Source organism: Danio rerio, chromosome 16, assembly GCF_052040795.2.
Source record: "Danio rerio strain M-AB ecotype USA chromosome 16, GRCz13ab, whole genome shotgun sequence".
In the NCBI taxonomy this organism is placed as follows: domain Eukaryota; kingdom Metazoa; phylum Chordata; class Actinopteri; order Cypriniformes; family Danionidae; genus Danio; species Danio rerio.
In genome coordinates, this window is record NC_141036.1 from 6,803,356 (window position 1) to 6,813,789 (window position 10,434).

The window sequence follows — 10,434 nt, forward strand, 5'->3', positions numbered from 1 at the left end:
TACTACTACTGCTACCACTACTACTACTAAATTAAACATATTAGAAAAAAACTGTCATCAAATATGTAAAATTCGTTTTTTTTCTTACTAGTAAATGCAATGTGCAGTGAAATAAGGGAGAGAAATAGACAAATAAAGATAAAGATCGTTGTTTTTGGGGGGTAGAGGAAGCGCTACATTAGTAAACAGCAGCATTAAACTACCTCAAGTGTGCACTAAAGAGCAAGATGTGTGTTTATTATGATTTCAAACAAAATGCTAATGGAATTAAACAAATGAGGTTTAGGCAAATTAGTTGGCAATCTGATATTAGCTGAACCTATGATATAGGACATCATGATACGAAACACTGAGTTGAAGAATCACTCTCAGGCTCTGGCTTTCATCACACTAGCTCTCTAGAGAATATTTGTAATTAGCATCATTTGCTGAATACTTCAGGTTAATTAGAATATTTAATTGAATAGCTTAGATGACTATATTATAATCAAATTAGCTTCAGCACATGGCTGGGCTGTTTGCGGCAGACTGCCGGGCTCCTCAACGCAGACACATCATGGAAAACTTTTCCAACACTCTTCCATATTTAATGGTCCATTTGAACTGTGCTATCAACATTTGATTATTCTTCATTGAAGAAAAAAAAAGCATAGCAGTGACAATAAGTGGGAAAGTGCCCATAAAGGACTGAGCTCAAATTCCCATATGGCGACTGAAAAGATTAGCTTGTGCAGCATGAAGCTGGAGGAAGAGGAGAAGATGAGACCCTCGAGAGAATCCATAGATCTAATTATGTTTGTTCCTTGCCATTTTAAAGGCACTAGCAACATCTTTGTGTCGATGTTGTTATGTAGAGATATGCAAACGTGAGCATATGACAAAAGTAAGTGACAGAAGCAGCTCAACACTTTTATGTTCGTCAGTAGAAAACAAGCAAAAGACGAAAAAAATTTAATATTACTGTTCCCTCAACAGCAGTGAACAGATGGTGCTTAAATGAAGGGATGTAATAAAATGAGAGAGCCAGGAAAACATATTTTATATCTGCTGTTTTTTCCATCTTCTTTTGGGTCCCCCAACTGATAATCTACTGATGATAAGTATCTGTCATGTTTACATGTGTCTGTGTGATCAACTAATTTGACAAAAAAATTGAATTTACTCAAAATTCCCTTACGCAAAAAAATAAATAAATTTATCAATACATTAAGCGACAATCTATTTCATGTATCTGCATATAATGTGGAATTGAAATAGTAATATATCATATATTATATAATAATATATTATTTAATCATTCATTTTCTTGTCGGCTTAGTCCCTTTATTAATCCAGGGTCGCCACAGCGGAATGAACCACCAACTTATCCAGCACATTTTTACACAAAGGATGTCCTTCCAGCCGCAACCCATCTCTGGGAAACATCCACACACACACATTCATACACTACGGACAATTTAGCCTACCCAATTCACCTGTACAGCATGTCTTTGGACTGTGGGGGAAACCGGAGCACCCGGAGGAAACCCACGCGAATGCAGAGAGAACATGCAAACTCCACACAGAAATGCCAACTGACCCGAGGATCAAACCAGTGGTTTTCTTGCTGTGAGGCGACAGCACTACCTACTACGCCACTGCATCACCCGTATATTATTTATATGTAAGTAATATTGAAATATACAGTATAAGTCATAATTATTAGCCCCCCTGAATTATTAGCCACCCCCCGCCCGCCCCCCGTTTATTTTCCCCCCTAATTTCTGTTTATGGAGAGCAGAGTTTTTCAATACATTTCTAAAAAAATTGTTTTATTTATTTCTAATAACTGATTGATTTATTTCCACATTACCATGAAGACAGTAAATAATATTAGACTAGATATTTTTTCAAGACACTTCTATACAGCTTAAAGTGACATTTAAAGGCGAGTTAATTGGGTTAACTAGGCAGGTTAGGGTAATTAGACAAGTTATTTTAACGATGGTTTGTTCTGAAAAAAATTCGCTTAAGTGGCCAATAACTTTGACTTCAACTGTATATACAGTTTATAAAGTTTACATATACTCTAAAAAGGAACATAACCTTTTTTTTTTTAATGTCTGATGGTAAATCTTACTAAACATTTACTATTTTAGGTCTGTTAGGTTTAACTACATTTTTGTTTGAGAATTTTTTATTAATTTCTAGACAGTCAAACGTTGAGATACATTTCTCTGGCATTTTTTTTAGCATTGCTTTTATACTGTATAACTTTGACCAAATGTTTTGGATATCCTTCCACAAGCTTCTCACAATAGTTTGAAGGAATTTTGGCCCATTCCTCCAGAAAGAGTTGGTGTAACTGAGTCAGAATTGTAGGCTGTCTTGCTCGCACAAGCTTTTTCAACTCTGCCCACAAATGTTCTATAGGATTGAGCTCAGGACTTTGTGGTGGCCACTTCAAAACGTTCACTCTTGTCCTTAAAGCACATTTTAACTTATTTGGCAGTATGCTTAGGGTCATGCTCTGTTTGGAAGACCATTTGTGGCCAAGTTTTAATTTCCTGGCCGATGTCTTGAGATGTTGCTTCAGTATTTCTACATAATGTTCTTTCTTCATGATGCCATCTATGCTGTGAAGTAGACCAGTCCCTCCTGCAGCAAAACAGCTCCACAACATGATGCTGCCACCCCATACTTCACAGTTGGGATGGTGTTCTTAGGCTTGTAAGCTTTCCCCTTTGTTCTCCAAATGTAACACTGGTCATTATGGCCAAACAGTTCAATCTTAGTTCCATCAGACCACAGGACATGTCTCCAAAAATTATTATTTGTCCCAGTGTAATTTAGCAAATTGTAATCTGGCTTTTTTGATGATTCTGGATTGTTGATTTTCCCATGTTGTCACACAAGGAAGCAGTGTGTTTGAGGTTTTCCTTAAATATTATTCTACAGTTGTGCCTCCAATTAACTCAAATGTGGCCAATTAGCCAAACAGAAGCTTCCAAAACCTTGACACCATCATCTGAGCTTTTTCAGAATAATCTTATATGTAAACTTGACTTTCATGAAAAGTTATAACAATTTCTCAAAAAAATCTCCCTCTCATTATTCAGCAATTAAGCATAACAGAAACAAATTTGATAATCCTAACTTACCTTAAAGAGAAAAAGTTTAGTCACATGAACATCTGACTTTTTTTTAAATGGTTATGTGCCTTTTTATACAGTGTATGTAAACTTCTGGTTTTAACTCTATATTTAAGTAATATTGCAATATATGTAAACATGTAAAGTTATATAAAATAACATACCTCAATGTACTTCATAATATGATCAGATTTCTATAAGAACATGTCTTAAATATGTTGAAAAATATAATGATTTATATTACATGATATATTATATATAATTGTTATATTAAATATTGTAGAATATTAAACTAGAAGGAGAAGTTCAGTGCTAAATTTAGAAAATTTAGTTGGCTTGAAAAGAATGTTGCAGTACATAAAAAAGGTTTTGCAATTCAACAGGAAATTTAGTTAGTTGATCTGCCACATTATTCCAACCTTATGCATGTATACCTCCACGTTGCAGTGAAATGTCTTGATGATGAAATGTCTGACAAGGAGGAATAAAATGTGGACTAAAAAAACCAAAACAAACAATTTAATTGCTGCTGTTAATGATAATTTAATTTGTAATACTCTCATCTACATTTTACAATATATGAATCGATACATAGCGATATATGGGGCATCAATATGGCTATATAATGTAAAATATAATGAAAGACATGCAAAAATCTGATTTGGACTATTGTTGATCAACCTGCAAAAATGCAATAATGTAATACAGTTTTGTTTGTAAATCAATGTATTTATCAATACATAGCAATAAGATGTCTATTAATATATTTCTATATATTTTCAAATATATGAGGAAGTTTCCGATACATTGAAATATATTTTCTAATTTATTGCAATATAAATTCTAGTATATTGCAATATATTTTTGTTTCGTAAGGGTTATGCTGTAATATTATTCATCGATGTAAAATATAATATATATATATATATATATATATATATATATATATATATATATATATATATATATATATATATATATATATATATATATATATATATATAATTGTTGTTGTTATTATAATATATAATATATAAAATGCTTGATTAGTAGTTTTAACCATGGGTATACTTTTCTGATTTTCACATGTGACAGGAATTAAAATAAATTCAAATTATATGATCTCATTAAATAAATATACACAATTGCAGTTTTGTTTCCAAAATTCATTGCTGCTTCCAGCATAGAAACTAAAACAGGAAATGGAACAGCAGATTTCGCTGTTTGAGTGCTGCAGTCCCATGAGTGTGGGAGACATTTGGGACATTGCAGGCCATGTGAAAATCGCTCAGCTCTGTCTTTGATAGAGTATGTCAGTCCAATCAGCCTGGCCGGCTGAGCCTGATTGGTTCTGCCAGCGCAGAGGGTACTCTAAGGAAGGCCTGATATTACTTTACAACCATCTGACAGCCATAGCAGGTCCAGGCCTAGATGCCCTTATTCACACAGAAAGCTCCAAAACACACAAACACCTTTTTTTTTCCTTTTTTTTTTTTTTTTTGGTGAAGGCCATGGTAATGTAATACTTGAAAATCTTTTCATGAAACTTCTACATTATGATACAGTGTTTTGTATTTCCATTATTTGACAGACAAGCATGAATTAATGGAAAGGGATCAAGGTTAACTTACATGGCTGGAAAATGGCTGCTAAAAATTCAGCTTTTAATTACAGAAAAGCATTACATTATTAAATGTAACACATTTAAATACGTCTGGACTTTGTAGTAGACTGTCAGTGTTTTATCTTTTCATCCTTTATTTTGTATTTAAAATACTTAATACACAAAATATCAGATATGTAATTCTATTCTTAAATAACTCAAACTCTCAAAAATCTCTAGACCAAGAACTGATCTCTAGACTTAAGTACTAACCAAGTTGCAGTGGTGCTCAAAGATCTAGTATATAGGTATCTATCCAATTTCTGACATCATGCTTAAAGAGTTAAAGAATGTTTACTTTTTAAGGAGCTTGTTTGCTTCTCTGAGGAGAATTCGGCCCAGTCTCCTTCCCCTTTCCCTTGGCCCCTAAAACCGAGGTTGAAGGGGAATGGCTTCAAAATTTACCCCTAAGAATTGGGACAGCACTACCGCACCTGCACACATCATCACATGTCATCGCGATCTCTTGCTTCATATGAGATCAGACGATCGCGGCTGCTGTAGTTATTCCAGTTGTGTTATTTTTTGGTATTTCCTTCAGGAAATCACTGAAGGCAAATGATATGTTGTCATAACGATCTAATGTGGCAATAAGATCGGAACTGTACTGCACATTTACACAGTGGCCATGTTCATCAATGTAAACACACCAAAAACAACATTAACATTATAGCAAACACTGTAAAAAGCTCATTCTCAGCCACTAGACATTATTGACAGGGTATTTGAGTGTCACCGAGTGTCAGAATGCTGTGATACTGCTGTACAGGAGTTATTATTATGAATAATAGGTCGCGAAATTTAGCAATGTAAATGTAATGTGTATTTATACAATAAGTATATGGTAACAAATGATTCATTTCAGTGTCACGGTCGGTGAGGGGAAAAGGAGCGAGGACTCAAGTGCAAAGAAATAATGGGTATTTATTAATAATAAAATAAAAATAAAAGGCAAAACAAAACTACCCCGAGGGGGAAAACAAAAACACACAAACTTGGCTGGGCTGGCAAGACAAGGCAAGGCAAGGCAAGACTGGAGCAGGAACACAGGGGGAGTGTAGATGACAAACTGGCACAGAACAGAAGACATGAGGAGATTATAAGCAGGAGAAAATTAACACACAAACAGGTGAACACAATTAACTAATAATGGGTTAACAAGCGGGGTGGGACTAGACAATAGACGGGAGAGCGCATGACAGAGACAGAGCCATGCGCTCACATAAAACAGGACAAGAACATGCAGCCAATGAGAGAACTCATTACCGCATGTTCATGACAACACAAGCACAACACTGAAGTACACGACAAAAGCGCGTGACCACAATGCAAACACATAGCCACGTGCTTTGACCACAGACGCAAGACACGAGCACACGATGAATGAAAACACTCACCGTGCGCTCACACACGCAGCGTGCATGCTTCGTCCCAGCGCCGACCAAAACCGAAACCAACTAGACTGAGATGCTGGGAATGAAACACCACGCTGCAGACAGACGAAAACACAAGCAAGAGTACAAGAGCGCGCGCGTCGGAGGCACGCAAAGCCCGCGCGGCCGAATCAAGCGGGAGCGCGCATGCTCTGCGCACACACATGAAGGCGCGCACACACATGGAGACACACACAATGACAGAAACAAGTGCTCGACCCAAGAAAACTCGAGCCGAGCACAACAGGACAGGACTAGACATGACTAGTGTCCAGATTCTGCCACCAAAACAAGAATTTACATGACCAGAGTGGCCGAACCCTGACATTCAGTGTAAATACATATTATTTAAGGCCACTTAATATACATTTGCTCTTTAAATTCTATATTAACATGTTTGGCAAGTGTTTGTTATGTTCTGACATTAGTTTAAGACTCCAGTGAATAGACATTTGCATTGAAACTTAAAAGAAATAAAGATTTGACATTTGAGTCTTAGGCAGCTTAAAATTTCAAGTCATTTTAGGCCAATAAAAAAGTTCCCACTTTCTATGACCATGATTGTAAAACTTACTGACCTCTGCTAATCACACTGTCATCTCTATACATGGAAACCATGTTCACTGCTTTAGTCTTTCACCTGTGGTCTTTGTTCTCCTGTGGCCTTCTATTGACAGGCCCCTGTGGTGAAATTTATGTCACATATTTAATATGGACATGGGGATGATTATCAAATCCATAGATGCCAGGAAAGGCTGATCAGCTGTAAATAATGGATGAGGGGAGGATGTGACTCAATTTGTGAGCAGCACAGAAGGAAAGAGCGTGCATTGACTCCCCCGCGTTGGAATGCCATTATTCTGGTCGATCTTTTCTCCTCCAGCCTGACATCACTCAGGGTAATCATCCTTCAATAAAAAAGCTGCCCATAATAAACGAACAACCTGGGTCAATAGAGGAATACAGAGAGGGATGACCTCTTGTGTGTGACAGTGTATAAATGGGTTTCTTCATCAGAGGAGATAGGCCCCCTTGCACTTTAACACGAACCAGAGCCACGCAGCACTTATCATCACTATTGCCTGGTTTTGTCACGGTTGCGTTCACTGCATTAATGAATCAATGCTCTAATGAGGCAGATTCCCTTTCCCTGGCTCATGTAAATACAATCTATCTATCATTTACAAATAATGTAACAAAAATAAAATGATAATCATAATAAAAAACATGACCCACACCAATTAATTGCTTAATTACAGAACATTGTCCTTTCCTGCATGGCTCGTAACCATTATATCCATTCATAACCATTGTAGTTGCAGTATTGTACCCTGGTCAGAAGCATGTTTACTGTTAGACCATATGCCTTCAACGCATATGAGCTCGAGGATCTTATAAGCTCAGGGCTCTCTCCCGGGACAGCACGCCAAACAACCTTGCATGCATATCAGCCCAACCCAAGCTCATTCTGGAAACGTAGCCCCGCGGACGTTTCTGGAGATTGCGATTTACGTGGCCGGAGGTACGTAAGGCCGCGTTTAGTTTTTTTCGAGCGAATGCTGCGGGGCGGTGTGGTGCTGCTCCGCCCCTCCTCTTCGCGCTCGCCGGCCGAAGGCTCACCTCCGAGTGGAGGGCTTTCCCGATGCAACCAGTTTGTCCGCTTAGCTCACAGCGGAGGCCCCGGAGGAGGTGCCTGGCCGCGGTGGACGACGACCGGGATCGAGTCCGGGGAACAGCGGTTCCGGTAATCAGGTTACACAAAAAACGGAATATGAAAAATAAGGGCGAGAACGCGGCGGGATCCGAAAACGCGGTCGAAATCGAAGATGAGGGCTTTTGCTTTTTTTTTTTTTTTTCTGGACGGCTTTTGCGAACCGTCGCTCGGGTTTAGGGAAGGAGGAGGAGGAGGAGGAAGAGGAGGGCGGCCGAGTCGGCAGATCCGGTGGCTTTTCCCGTGAGAACGGCGCGGGCGCGAACGGCGCGCGCTCCCGAGAGGCGCCCGAGAGGCGAAAAAGCACGCACAGCGGCCTCTCGCGGGTCGGCGAAAACAAAAAACGCTCGAATACGTACCTCCCGGGACATAAATCGCGGTCCGCAGAAAAGTCCGCGGGGCTACGTTTCCACAATAAGCCCGGGTTGCATCAGCCTGTTGTTGGAGACCCTTACAACCAAAATATGACCCTATTTAATGTATAATAGGGGCTCTGAAATATCTGCTTCAAAATGCCTACAACGTCAATCTAAATAAACTATGGTCTACGGTTGTGGCATAGTTCAACAACCATCAGCACATCTTGCATGAAAGTGTGTTTCCTGGTTGGAGATCATTAGGTACAGTTCTATGTGAAACCTGGCTTGTTGCATGAAGTTCTGATTAAATACTAATAGCTCCCTAATTGTATTTTTTTATTTATTTATTTTGTAAAGTGTTAATTGCTACCTAAACACTGGTTAAATATATAAACAGACTGCGGTTACGCAGAAGCTATAAGAGATGATAATTAATTTGTGGCCACCTCTGAGCTAATTACAACACATAAAGGGATACAGTTAATGAAAAAACACACAAGTTAATGATCCCTAAAGAAACTGACACACTGGGAGACAGGTTATTTCATTTATTAAAATGTGAAAGAAATAAAATAGAATAGCCACAGAGAAGATATTATATGACTTTTTAAAAATATTTCTGTAATATGCTCCTAGAAATAATTCAGCACCACACTGCAAAAAATGCTTTTCTTACTTAGATATTTTTTGTCTTGTTTCTAGTACAAATATCAAAAATTCTTATATCAAGAAGCATTTTCTAGGCAAGCAAAATATATTGTCCTGTTTTCAGAAATAGTATGCCAATTAAGGGAGTTTTTCCTTAAAACAAGCTAAATAATCTGCCAATGGGGTAAGCAAAATAATCTTGTTTTTCCTTTTGACATAGGATTATTTTGCCTACACCATTGGCAGATTATTTAGCTTGTTTTAAGGAAAAACTCATCTAATTTTGGCATATTATATCTTAAAACAAGACAGTATGTTTTGCTTGTCTAGAAAATTCTTCTTGATATAAGAGTTTTTAGATATTTGGACTAGAAACTAGACAAAAAATCTAAGTAAGAAAAGCATTTTTTGCAGTGCATGCATAACCACCAGGCAAATCTTAATAAAATCGCAACAAAACTAATATTCCAACTTAAATTTGAGAATAATTTAAAAATGGAGTCAAATAAATCATGAAATTAAATTGATCCTTAATAAACAAAAGGAGTGAATTTAAACCTTAAACCTTACAGTGTACCTTAACCTTAACCGTTGGGTTTTGTTTTTGGGCCAATGGGTGGTCCTTACAATGGGTAAACACATCTATCTAGGGGCACTTCTTGACTTTCTTTTAGTAAATGTAGTATTTACTACGAGATTTATCATATTGTGTTCATAGGTGAAAGAGACACCGAGAGATGAAGAGTCTCAGGTCTCGGGTCTTTGTGATCATGTGATGATGTGTGGCACAGCAGGAGGTTGATAGAGTATTCAGGGCAGTGTGGTGTAAAACACAGCTGCCAGCAGCCCTCCACTTCACTGAGGAAGGACACAGATGCCAGAAATTGCCAGAAATTAGTTGACATGATGAGAGAGGGGAGCTCCATTCCAAAATAAATCGTCCATCCAAGAACACCTTAACAGCAGAGAGAAGAAAAAAAAAATAGACTGAGAAACTCTGGACAGACCAAATGCCTTGTGGAGAGAAGAGAGACGTGGGATTTCTTGGGATCATGTGTGAATACACGCTGAGAATAAAGGAAAAAGGATGCACCTTAAGATTTTTATTTAATTCAAATAAGATCAAATGAGATGTCACGTTGGTGCCATGGGTAGCTGGTTCGAGTATCGGCTGGGTCAGTTAGCATTTCTGTGTGGAGTTTGCATGTTCTTACAGTGTTCGTGCGGGGTTTCCTCCAGGTGCTCCGATTTCCCACACAAGTCCAAAGACATGCGTTATAGGTAAATTGGATAAGCTAAGTTGACCGTAGAGTCAACGAAGGGCGTCCGCTGCGTAAAACATATGCTGGATAAGTTGGCGGTTTATTCCGCTGTGGTGACCCCAGATTAATAAAGAGATCAAACCATCTCTCGGATAAGACGTTAAACCGAGGTCCTGACTCTCTGTGGTCATTAAAATCCCTTGGCACTTGTAAAGAGTAGGGGTGTA

At 38.0% G+C, this 10,434-nt stretch overlaps 1 long non-coding RNA gene across 2 annotated transcripts in view; it reads right to left on the minus strand.

Annotated features, from left to right (window-relative positions):
* LOC141378153 (uncharacterized) overlaps positions 1-10,434 on the minus strand; it is a 44,635-nt gene that overhangs the window by 15,616 nt on the left and 18,585 nt on the right. Inside the window, exon 4 of one of the 2 annotated variants that reach the window (XR_015510887.1) lies at positions 8,832-9,900. The exons of the other annotated variant lie outside the window; for it this stretch is intronic. This is a non-coding gene — a long non-coding RNA (uncharacterized LOC141378153). Of the gene's footprint in view, positions 1-8,831; positions 9,901-10,434 lie in introns of those variants that run through there. 2 annotated transcript variants of the gene reach the window in all.